This window comes from Canis aureus, chromosome X (genome assembly GCF_053574225.1).
Source record: "Canis aureus isolate CA01 chromosome X, VMU_Caureus_v.1.0, whole genome shotgun sequence".
Lineage (NCBI taxonomy): Eukaryota > Metazoa > Chordata > Mammalia > Carnivora > Canidae > Canis > Canis aureus.
The window spans coordinates 66,748,336-66,761,285 of record NC_135649.1 but is presented as its reverse complement, the minus strand read 5'-3'; the positions used below and the strand labels follow the sequence as shown (position 1 = coordinate 66,761,285).

The window sequence follows — 12,950 nt, the reverse complement described above, 5'->3', positions numbered from 1 at the left end:
AGTCAAGAGTCCCTTATGGTTTGCCTCCCTGTCTTTTTTTGTTCTTTACCCTATATTCGTGAGTTTTGTTTCTTAAATTTCACAAGTGAAATCATATAGTATTTTTTTTTCTCTGAGTGTCTTATTTCACTTATACATTAACTCCTTCCATCATTGCAAATGGCAAGATTTCATTCTTTTTGATTGCTGAGTAATATTCCATTGTATATATTTACCACATCTTTTTTATCCATTCATCAGTTGATGGACATTTGGGCTATTTTCATAATTTAGCTTTTGTGGATAATGCTGCTGTAAAATATATCAGGGTGTATGTATCCCTTCGAATCAGTATTTTTATATCGCTTGAGTAAATACCTAGTAGTGCAACTGTTGGATTGTAGGGTAGTTCAATTTTTAACTTTTTGAGGAACCTCCATACTGTTTTCCAGAGTGTCTGTACCAAGTTGCATTCCTACTAACAGTATAAGAGGGTTCCCCTTTCTCCACATTCTTGTTGACACCTGGTATGAGATATCTCATTATAGTTTATATTTGTACTTCCCTGATGATGAGTGATGGTGAGCATCTTTTTATTTATCTCTTGTCCATCTGTATGTCTTCTTTGGAAGAATATCTATTCATGTCTTCTGTCCATTTCTTAACTGGCTTGTCTTTTGGAGTTTTATAAGGTCTTTATAGATTGTAAATACTAATTCTTTATCAGATATGTCACTTCTCCCACTGTGTATGTTGCATTTTCGTTTTGTTGATTGTTTCCTTTGCTGTGTAGAAGCTTTTTATTTTAATAAAGACCTAATGGTTGATTTTTGCTTCCTGCCCCCTCATCTTCAGAGACATGTCTTGTAAGAAGTTGCTAAGGCCAGTGTCAAAGAGGTTTCTGTCTGTATCGTCCTCTAGGATTTTATTTTATTTTTTTTTATTTTTTATTTTTTTTTTTAAAGATTTTATTTATTTATTCATGATAGTCACAGAGAGAGAGAGAGAGAGAGAGGCAGAGACACAGGCAGAGGGAGAAGCAGGCTCCATGCACCGGGAGCCCGACGTGGGATCCGATCCCGGGTCTCCAGGATCGCGCCCTGGGCCAAAGGCAGGCGCCAAACCGCTGCGCCACCCAGGGATCCCTCGTCCTCTAGGATTTTAATGGTTCCTTGTCTCACATTTAGGTCTTTCATCCATTTTGAATTTGTTTCTGTGTATGGTGTTAGAAAGTGTTCTAGTTTCATTCTTTGTGTTGTTGTCCAGTTTTTCCAACACCATTTGTTGAAGAGGTGTTTTTCCCATTGGGTATTCTTTCCTGCTTTGTTGAAGATTAGTTGACCATATAGTTGTGGATCCATGTTTTTTATTTAATGAATATTTTCCTATGCCAAAGTAGAAAAAAATTCTATGTTTTCTTCCTGTTTTATAATTTTACTTCTTACGTTTAGGTCTTTAAATCCATTAATTAAAGTTAATTTAATTTTTATTTATAGAATAGTTTTAAACTTACAGAAAAGTTGAGCAGATAGTACAGAGTTCCCATACTACTCCCCTCATCATACAGTTTGCCCATCTGTCATTACTGTGGTTCATTTATTACAGTAAATGAACTTACAGTCATATTATTGTTGACTATCATCTATAGTTTAAGGTTCATTCTTTGTGTCCTACAGTTCTAAGAGTTTTGACAAATGCCTGATGTTATGTATGTAACATTACAGTATTATACAGAATATTTTCCCCTGTACACCATCTGTTCATCCCTTCCTATCCTCTGCCTCCCCAAAGTCCCTGGCAGCCAGTGATCTTCTACTGTCTCTATAGTTTTTCCTCTTCCATGTTATGTAGTCTGAATTATATAGTATGTAGCCTTTTTAGACTGGCTTCTTTTATTTAGCAATGTGCTTTTAAGATCCTTCCTTTTTTTCATGGTTTGATAGCTCATTTCTTTTTATTTTTTATTAAATTAATTAATTAATTTTATTTTGTTTATTCATGAGAGAGAGAGAGAGAGGTAGAGTCACAGGCAGAAGGAGAAGCATGCTTCATACAGGGAGCCCAATGTGGGACTCGATCCTGGGACTCCAGGATCATGCCCTGAGCCAAAGGCAGACGCTCAACTACTGAGCCACCCAGGCGTCCCTAGCTCATTTCTTTTTAGTGCAGAATAACAATCCAGGGTGTGGGATGTACCATAGTTTATATACCATTCACCTATTGAAGAACATCTTAATTAATTCTAATTTTTGACAATTGATGTATTATTAAGTAAACCCATATCTTTATGAGTAAAAGCTACTATAAACGTCCTTGTGCAGGTTGTTGTGTAGACATAAATTTTCAGTTCTTTTGGGTAAATACCAAGAAGCATGATTATTGAATTGTATGGTAAGAGTATGGTTAGTTTTGTAATAATTGCCAAACTATCTTCTACAGTGGCTGTGGTATTTTGCATTTTCACTAGCAATGAATGAAAGTTTCTGTTGCTCTTTGTCCTTGCTGGCATTTGGTATTATAAATTTTGTTTTGCTTTGGTTTTTGTTTTTGCTTCTTTTTATATTTTAGTCATTTTGATAAGTGTGCAATGATATTTCACTGTTGTTTTTATGTATTCATGAGAGACACAGAGAGAGAGAAAGAGAGAAGCAGAGACACAGGTAGAGGGAGAGCAGGCTCCATACAGGGAGCCTGATGTGGGACTCGATCCTGGAACTCCAGGATCACACCCTGAGGCGCTAAACCGCTGAGCCACCCAGGGATCCCCCTTGTTGTTGAGTTTTAAGAGTTCTTTGTATATTTTGGATACATGTCCTTTATCTGATATGTGTTTTGCAAAATTTTCTCTTAGTCTCTGGCTTGTCTTTTCATTTTCTTTGTACTCTCTTGTACAAAGCCATGCCGCTTATTTTAGTTAAGTTTAACTTATCAGTCATTTTTTTCATGGATCATTGTTTTGCTGTATGTAGATTATACTTAAAGGAAATATTTAAAACAATTATGTATAAATTGGGGAGAGTCAAGAATCATAAAGGAGGAAGGGTGGTTTCTGCACTTGATTTGAAATAGTAAAATGTTGATAGTAGACTGTGGTAAATGATGTGTGTGTTCATATACGTATTTTTTTTTAAAGAAAACTAACAGAACAGAGGAAAAATAAAATGGCAGAGATTAGCCCTAATATATTGACAATTACATTAGATTTAAATGGTCTAAATGTACTTCAGACACTTAAAAACAAGAGACTGTCACTTAAAAGACAAGAGACTGTCAGAGTAATAGCTATGACCCGATTATATGCGTTAATAAGAAACTCCCTTCAAATATGATTACATAGGCAGATTGAAGGTAAAATTGTAGACAGAGATACACCATAGAAACCTCAATCAGGGCAGCCCCTGGTGGCTTAGCAGTTTAGCGCCGCCTTCAGCCCAGGACATGATCCTGGAGACCCAGGATCCAGTCCCACATCAGGCTCCCTGCATGGAGCCTGCTTCTCCTCTGCCTGTGTCTCTGCCTCTCTCTCTGTGTCTCTAATAAATAAATAAAATCTTAAAAAAAAAAAAACCCTCAGTCAAAAGCAGTAGTGACTTATTTACTTTTTTTGTTTTTTAAGAATTTATTTTTAACTAACTCTACACCCAGCATAGGGTTTGAACTTACAACGCCAAGATTAAGAGTCACATGCTCTAACTGACTGATCCAGCCAGGTGCCCCAGTAGTGACTATTTTAATATCAGATAAAGTGGGTTTTAGACAAAAGGAAATTATTAAAGAGGAGGACAGTTGGTAATGATAAAATTTACTTAGGAGATATGGCAGTCCTGAAGTGGCTGGGTGGCTCAGTTGGTTAAGTGTCTGACTCTTGATTTTGGCTCAGGTCACAATCTCAGGGTCCTGAGATTGAGTTTGGCATTGGGCTCTGCCCTCAGATTCTCTCCTTCCGCCCCTCCCCCCACCACTCTCCCACTTTCATGCTCACTTGCTCGCTTTCTCTCTCTCAGAAAAAAAAAGATATGGCAGTTCTAAAGTGCATGTATCAAACAATAGAATTGTGAGACTTCAGCAGTCTTTTCACAATTGGCAGAAATGTAAGACGATATCAGTATGTGTATAGAAGAACTCAACAGTACTGTAAACCAATGAGATTTAGTTGGCATTTATAGAACATTTGATGTTAGCAACTATAAAGAATAGACATTATTTTTTAATTACTGTGGTTTATATTTTAGTTTTAAGTTTACAGAAAACTTGAGAAAATACAGATAGTTCCTGTAATCCTCTCACACGCACCTCTGAATAAAACCAGTTTCCTTTATTATTATCTTGTATTCGTATGGTACATTTATTACAATTGAGCCAATATTGATATATTAGTAACTGAGATCTATAGTTTACATTGCATTATACATTGTATTTTTTTTAAAGATTTTATTTATTCATGAGAGACACAGAGAGAGAGGGAGAGAGAGAGACAGACATAGGCAGTGGGAGAAGCAGGCTCCCTGCAAGGAGCCCGATGTGGGACTTGATCCTGGACCCTAGGATCATGCCTTGAGCTGAAGGCAGATGCTCAACTGCTGAGCTACCCAGGCATCCTTATTTGTTTCTGATAAATTTGAAATTACATGCATTCACCGTTACAGTATCATACAGAGTGGTTACACTATCCCAAAAATTGTTTGTTTGTTTATAGCATCTTATTTATAATGGTAACAATGTAGAAATTCCCAGATGTCTGTTATTTTTTAAAATTTATTTCATTAATTTTTTAGAATTTATTTATTTGAGAGAGTGAGCCAGCACAAGCAGAGGGGAGGGGCAAAGGGAGAGGGAGAAGCAGACTCCCTGCTAATAAGCAAGGAGCCTGCCTGATACAGGGCTCTATCCCAGGACCCTGAGATCATGACCTCCGTTGAAGGCAGCCGCTTAACCAACTCAGCCACCCAGGTCCTCCTTCCCACATGTCTTTTAATGGTTGGATGCCTAAACAAATTGTGGTACATTCATTGCAAGTTGTTAAATTAACATTTTTTAAAAAAGATTTATTTGATCATTAGAGAGTGAACAGGAATAGGGGCAGAAGGAGGGAATCCCCAAGCAGACTCCCTGCCACGTATAGAGTCAGACTGGGGGCTCGATCCTACAACCCATGAAATCACAACCTGAGCTGAAGCCAAGAGTGGGATGCCTAACTGACTGAGCCATCCAGGTGCCCCAAATTAACATTAAGTAGAGTCCCTTGGGATATTTGATGGTGAGCCCAGGTTCTATAAGAGACCACAAGGCAAAATTGAAATAGGGAAATTCATTACTCACAGGTCCTTCGAGGTAAGTGTACCACACATCTTGAGGGGCCACATGAGGAAATCAAGGCAGGGTACAGGTAGACAGCAGTTTAGGACCTGGGGACATGCCTTTGTTAGGGTCTATAGCTAGTGCTTTGGGGTTTCTGGGCTAAGACTGGATTGGTCAATTTAAACCAAGAGAAGCAAGGTTTTGGTAAGCTTCTCAGGGGTCTAATATAAGGAGGGCACAAGGGAAAAGCTCTGGGAGGCAAGGGAGACTTTAGCACAGGGCCATTGGGGAAGTCATATCAGGACTTAACATGTAGTTGTGACTCTGCAGTCTGTTATCTAGGGCATGTGTTTGCATGAAGAGCTAATGTCAGTTTAAGGCCCCTTCAGGCATGTTGGTCAACCAAAATGGATGCCGAGGCAGCAATACCATGGAGAAGCTTAGCTAAACTCTTGATATGTGTAATACCACTTAGAAGTAAAAAAGAATGAAGTTGACACAACAACTTGAATGAATCCCCAGAGAATTATGCCAAGTGAAAAAAAATCCAGTTGCGGAAGGTACCATTTATATAATCTGAAAATGACAAAATCACAGAAAGGGAGAATAGAGTAGTGATTGTTAAGTTTCAGGGGTGGGGTTGGGTGCAGGAGGGTAATGGGCTATAAATGATCACATGAAATCTCTGTGTTAATGAAAATGTTCTGAGGGCATCTGGTTGGCTCAGTCGGTTGAACCTCTGCCTTCATCTCAAGTTGTGATCCCCGGATCCTGGGATGGAGCCCCACAGCCCCATGTCAGGGTCCTTGCTCATGAGGGAGTCTGCTTCTCCCTCTCCCTCTACCCCTCTTTCTGCTTGTGCACGTGCGCGTGCTCTCTGGCTCACTCTTTGTCTCTAATAAAAAAAAATTTTTTTTTTAAATGAAAATGTTCTGCATCTTGACTATCAATACCAGTATCCTGGTGGTGATGTTGTAGTATGCTTTTGCAAGCTGTTGCTATTGGAGTAATATGGGTAAAAAGTAAAAAGGTTATCTTTGTAATTTTTACAACTGCATTGAATGTACATTTATCTCAAAATTATAAGTTTAGTTAAAAACACTCTGGTCTTCAATTACTGATTTATCAAACCTTTTTGTGTGGATTTCAAGTTATCTGGACAAGGCTTCATTTTAAATGCAAGTATGATACCATGTCTGGAACTCCCAACTTTTTAAAAAATATTTTAGTTATTTATTCATGAGAGACACAGAGAGAGGCAGAGACATGGAGAGGGAGAAGCAGACTCCATGCAGGGAGCCTGATGTGGGACTCCATCCCGGGACTCCAGGATCACGCCCTGAGCCGAAGGGAGACGCTTGACCGCTGAGCCACCCAGGTGTCCCGTGGAGCTCCAACTGGTTAGCCAGTTAATATGTTTTGAACACAGCTCAAAAGTAGAATAAAAAAATATTTGAATAGCTAAGAGAGGTACAAGAGTGTCTGCACTAAAATTCACTTTGAATTCATTTCAGTGTATTTCTTACTTGGAGCCCTTCAGTGCATAATTTTAATAAATCTGGTTTCTAAGTCCATGACAGATTATAGAAAGTAGGAGAGGAGTGATAGCATGATACATTGATCATTACTACAAATGCAGCTCATACATAGCTTAATTGCAGGTAAGGAGACAAATATAAAATAAGAGTAGTCTGGGACAATTTAATATAGAGGGCATCCAGAAAAGGTTACGTTATAGTTATCTTTTCTGTTTTGTTAGGCAGAAATGTATGTTATGCATTTTAGGATTCTCTTCTAAGGTTAAAAAAAAAAAAGTTTGCATATGGTATGGAAACTCAGCTATTCAGAAGACACAGCTTTTGTAGTTCCTGGGAGGAGTGAGAAACCCTTATTGATTTGGAAATGAAGTGTGATTTTTGTTCATTTCTTTTCTTTTTTTTTTATCCTTTGTTTTCTGCAAAACAGGTTAAATGATAGTAAGTTATTATTGCTTGGATTGATGTAGACATCAGTAGTACTGTTGGGGAAGGGCAATAAGCTGTTAGAGTGTAGTTGCAGTTCTAGGGGAACATAACACCAGACATGGTGGCCAACAGTATAATAGAGTTTTCAGTGTGTGGGCTTTTTAAGGAAACTGCAAAGTGGAAAATATTTTCAGAATAATATTATGTTATTACTTTACTTTTACTGGGTTGACATCTGCACGATGGTGTCAAAGCAGCAGAAAATAAATCTTCTCCCTGAATACGAAGGTGGTGGTATCAAACTGTACCAGTAGTCATTTATTCTTCACTATGCACTTCTACAAAAAAGAAAATAATAATAAAAAGTCAGTTTTTCTTAAAAAATGTTTTTGAGCAATAAATGTTATTAATTATGTTAAATATAGACCCTTGAGTACATGTCTTAATAATGTGTGATAAAAAGGGAAGTAAGGGGGCACCTGGATGGCTCAGCAGTTAAGCTCTGCTTTTGGCTCAGGGTGAGATCCTGGAGTTCAGGGATTGAGTCCCACATAGGGCTCCCTGTGTGGAGCCTGCTTCTCCCTCTGCCTATATCTCTGCCTCTCTCACTGTGTCTCTCATGAATAAATAAATAATATCTTAAAAAAAAACATGAATCATTTTTGCAAACTGAGTTATGATGATTGCCTTGGAAAATCACATGTAGCATCATAGAAAACTGCTACTCCATTTACTTACAACAGCTTACTTAGAAGAATAATTATTAGACAAACTATGGTTTTTCATATTTGGATATTAAGCATATGTTTTTTCTAAGTAAGTAAGTGAGCTTCAAGGAAAACAACTGATAGTATGTGTTGCCCATTTAAAATTTTAGCTTTCAAACAAAATTTAGAATTTTTGCATACCTAATGTCCATCTGTGTGAGCTTTTTAGCTTCACCAGTATTTAAAATTAAGACTTTTCTGATGACATGAGAGATCTTAATAAATATGATTTTTAAAATATTGTCTAATGAAACATGCCAACATTTTGAAGACCTGCATTACTCAGTAAACCAATATTTTCCAAGTGATCCTTATTGGATGTTCTATAATCATTCATGGGTCAAATTGAAAGGGCAAGACAGACCAGCGGATTTTAAGATAACAGGGTATGAAAAGTTATGTTTTTAGGTTCCTACATTTCAACTAATCTTTGAGAAACCACCAGCTATTTCGAGTTTTGGTATAGTACCATTGAAGAATATTCATAATCATATGAAAGGATATTAATATATTTTTTTCAACTTCATATCAGGTAGGACGTTCTTCATATATATTTCCACCCAGTTAAAATGTTTCGTAATGGCTTGATTGTGGAAGCAGATATGAAGCTCCAGCTGTCTTTTTTTTTTTTTAAAAGATTTTATTTATTTATTCATGAGAGACAGAGAAAGAGAGGGAGGGAGGCAGAGGCATAGGCAGAGGGAGAAGAGTGATGGCGGGCCTCAGTCCCAGGACTCTGGGATCATGACCTGAGCCAAAGGCAGATGGTCAACCACTGAGCCACCCAGGTGCCCCTCCATCTGTCTTCTATTAAACCAAACATTAAGAATTTTAAACATATATAAATGTATGTAAGACAGTGCCATTCATCACTAGGGTTATTTGGTTTTTAAAAGTACAATCATTTTACACAAAAATTTGTTATGTATGTTATATTTATTATGTATGTGATATATTAGGGCTACCATGAGGATTATCAGTAAATTAATTATTTATCATTTCAGCTAAATTAATCATTAAGTTGATTAATTATTAATAGATATTTTGGGGACACCTGGGTGGCTCAGCAGGTGAGCATCTGCCTTTGGCTCAGGTGTGATCTTGGAGTCCCAGGATCGAGTCTCATATTGGGCTCCCTGCATGGAGCCTGCTTTTCTCTCTGCCTATGTCTCTGCCTCTCTCTCTCTGTGTCTCTAATGAATAAATAAATAAAATCTTAAAATTAGATATTTTAAATATTTAAAAGACTTTTTAGTTTACTTTCTCTTGTAATAAATCAACTAAAGCTCTTTCTTTTCTCAATAATTTTTAAGACTAAACTCTTCTAAAAACTTTAAAACCACTGGCCTAAAGTGCATGTTTGAAGGTAGGGGACAGGGAATGTGTGTCCTATCTGGCCTGGGAATCAGAGGGATGGGATCCAAATTGGTAGGTAGAGCATTTCAGCAGGAAACTTCTAGGTAGTTACATTACTCAGGCAGAGAGATACTAGCGCATTGTTGTCCGTTGATAGTTGGTTTAGATTGGTGCAGGGCCCAAACCAAAGGATTGAGGTAGAGGATAAGACTCCTAACAGGGATGAAGGCTAGTCACATAGACTGAGAAGAGGAAAGCTCCAGTTTGGTGAAAGCATAGGTGGTCAGGGCCCATCTTTGTCATACTACATAATCAGATTTTGTAGTGAAGTAGTTTTCAGTCTTACCCATTGGTAGAGAGTGGAACTCCAGAATTACTCTTTCTATAGTCAGTGCTCAGCCTCAGAGAATCCAGCTGATTAACCTGCAATTTTATGTTGGTAGCTACTGAGCTGTTTATTTATAGTAGTGTTTGGACTTAGGGAATATGCTATTCCTTCATATTTAGAAGTCTCTGCATTTCTATCTTCTTGTGCTTCTTTTATGTGATTCTGAACTGTGTAAAATGCAGTTTATAAGTTAACTAAACGATAGTTTAATGAGCCAGAGAACTAATGGCACATATTCCAAGATACAGATGTACTTCTTATAATTTAAATTTATTCATTTTTTAAGTTTATTTTTTATTGGTGTTCAATTTATTGGTGTTCAATGAGCAAATTGATGCTCATCCCATCAGGTGCCCCCCTCAGTGCCCATCACCCGGTCACCCTCACCCCCTGCCCACCTCCCTTTCTACCACACCTAGTTCGTTTCCCAGAGTTAGGAGTCTCTCATGTTCTTTCTCCCTTTCTGATATTTCCTACCCATTTTTTTTCCTTTCCCCTTTATTCCCTTTCACTATTTTTTATATTCCCCAAATGAATGAGACCATATAATGTTTGTTCTTCTCCGATTGACTTACCTCACTCAGCATAATACCCTCCAGTTCCATCCACGTCCAAGCAAATGGTGGGTATTTGTCGCTTCTAATGGCTGAGTAATATTCTGTTGTATACATAAACCACATCTTCTTTATCCATTCATCTTTCCATGGACACCAAGGCTCCTTCCACAGTTTGGCTATTGTGGACATTGCTGCTATAAACATCGGGGTGCCGGTGTCCCGGCATTTCACTGCATCTGTATTTTTGGGGTAAATCCCCAGCAGTGCAATTGCTGGGTCGTAGGGAAGATCTATTTTGAACTCTTTGAGGAACTGCACACAGTTTTCCAGAGTGGTTGTACCAGTTCACATTCCCACCAACAGTGCAAGACAGTTCCCCTTTCTCCACGTCCTCTCCAACATTTGTTGTTTCCTGTCTTGTTATTTTCCCCATTCTCACTGGTGTGAGGTGGTATCTCATTGTGGTTTGGATTTCTATTTCCCTGATGGCCAGTGATGCGGAGCATTTTCTCATGTGCATGTTGGCCATGTCTATGTCTTCCTCTGTGAAATTTCTGTTCATGTTTTGGCCCATTTCATGATTGGATTGTTTGTTTCTTTGGTGTTGAGTTTCATAAGTTCTTTATAGATCTTAGATACCAGCCCTTTATCTGATAGGTCATTTGCAAATATCTTCTCCCATCCTGTAGGTTGTCTTTTAGTTTTGTTGAGTATATCCTTTGCTGTGCAAAAGCTTCTTATCTTGATGCAAGTCCCAATAGTTCATTTTTGCTTTTGTTTCTCTTGCCTTCATGGATGTATCTTGCAAGAAGTTACTGTGGCTGAGTTCAAAAAGGGTGTTGCCTGTGTTCTCTAGGATTTTGATGGAATCTTGTCTCACATTTAGGTCTTTCATCCATTTTGAGTTTATCTTGGTGTATGGTGCAAGGGAGTGGTCTAGTTTCATTCTTCTGCATGTGGATGTCCAATTTTCCCAGCACCATTTATTTATTTATTTATTTTAAAGATTTTATTTTATTTATTCATAGAGACAGAGAGAGGCAGAGACACAGGCAGAGGGAGAAGCAGGCTCCATGCACCGGGAGCCCGACGTGGGACTCGATCCCAGGTCTCCAGGATCACGTCCTGGGCTGCAGGCGGCGCTAAACCGCTGCGCCACCGGGGCTGCCCCCCCAGCACCATTTATTGAAGAGACTGTCTGTTTTCCAGTGGATAGTCTTTCCTCCTTTGTCGAATATTAGTTGACCATAAAGTTGAGGGTCCACTTCTGGTTTCTCTATTCTGTTCCATTGATCTATGTGTCTGTTTTTTATTTATTTATTTATTTATTTATTTATTTATTTATTTACTTACTTACTTACTTACTTACTTACTTACTTATGATAGTCACAGAGAGAGAGAGAGAGAGAGAGAGAGGGGCAGAGACATAGGCAGAGGGAGAAGCAGGCTCCATGCACCGGGAGCCTGATGTGGGATTCGATCGCGGGTCTCCAGGATCGCGCCCTGGGCCAAAGGCAGGCGCCAAACTGCTGCGCCACCCAGGGATCCCTTATGTGTCTGTTTTTGTGCCAGTACCACACTGTCTCGATTCAGGTTTGTAGTACAACCTGAAATCTGGCATTGTGATGCCCGCGGCTCTGGTTTTCTTTTTCAATATTCCCCTGGCTGTTCGGGGTCTTTTCTGATTCCACACAAATCTTAAGATGGTTTGTTCCAACTCTCTGAAGAAAGTCCATGGTATTTTGATAGGGATTGCATTAAACGTGTAAATTGCCATGGGTAACATTGACATTTTCACAATATTAATTCTTCCAATCCATGAGTGTGGGCGACCACGGACTAGCTGGAGTAACTGAACTAAACCAGGTCCGGACTTGCGTCCCTCATTCACTCAAAAGGCTCGGGAGCCTAAAGGGTGAATAGTTGGTTGACGCTTGAGAAAGGGCTTGAGCAGTGGTTCTCAGGGCTCGCTTGTACGTGATTGCCGACATAACACAATAGATATATCTTATCTGGCCTGGTCATAAATGTAAATAAGGGTCTGTGCTGTCCTTGCTGGTCTGTTTACCATATCTAATATTCCTTTGAAGTATGCACATGTGAAGCAACAAGCTTATCTATTTACCAAGATCTTCTGGCACCCGTGAATCTGTCTTACATCCTGAGAAAGGGAACTTTGGAGGGTTTCACAAACATGCTAAAAATAGATACCTTCTTAACTTTGTTTTGCCCATGCTATAAAATGTTGTAGAACCTTGAATAAAGCTGGCATTCCTTGGACATCATCCACTGTGTCCCTCCTGTCCCCATCTCTTTACTTTTCTTTTATTTTCCTCATCCCCTTACCCTCAGGACCCTGATCGTGTTGCCGCAGAGTGCGCAACACATGAGCATGGAATATTTTTCCATCTCTTTGTGTCTTCCTCAGTTTCTTTCAGAAGTGTTCTGTAATTTTTAGGGTATAGATCCTTTACCTCTTTGGTTAGGTTTATTCCTAGGTATCTTATGCTTTTGGGTGCAATTGTAAATGGGATTGACTCCTTCATTTCTCTTTCTTCAGTCTCATTGTTATTGTATAGAAATGCCACTGACTTCGGGGCATTGATTTTGTATCCTGCCACACTGCCCACTTGCTGTCTGA

General features: G+C 38.7%; 1 long non-coding RNA gene and 1 pseudogene across 2 annotated transcripts in view; one reads left to right on the top strand and one right to left on the bottom strand.

Moving 5' to 3' along the window:
- The window catches only part of LOC144309018 (elongation factor 1-alpha 1 pseudogene), a 76,285-nt pseudogene that overhangs the window by 17,822 nt on the left and 45,513 nt on the right, over positions 1-12,950 (top strand). The window lies entirely within an intron of this gene.
- The window catches only part of LOC144309019 (uncharacterized), a 174,674-nt gene continuing 169,288 nt past the window's right edge, over positions 7,565-12,950 (bottom strand). The window contains exon 11 of the long non-coding RNA XR_013375180.1: positions 7,565-7,579. This is a non-coding gene — a long non-coding RNA (uncharacterized LOC144309019). The remainder of the gene's footprint in view (positions 7,580-12,950) is intronic.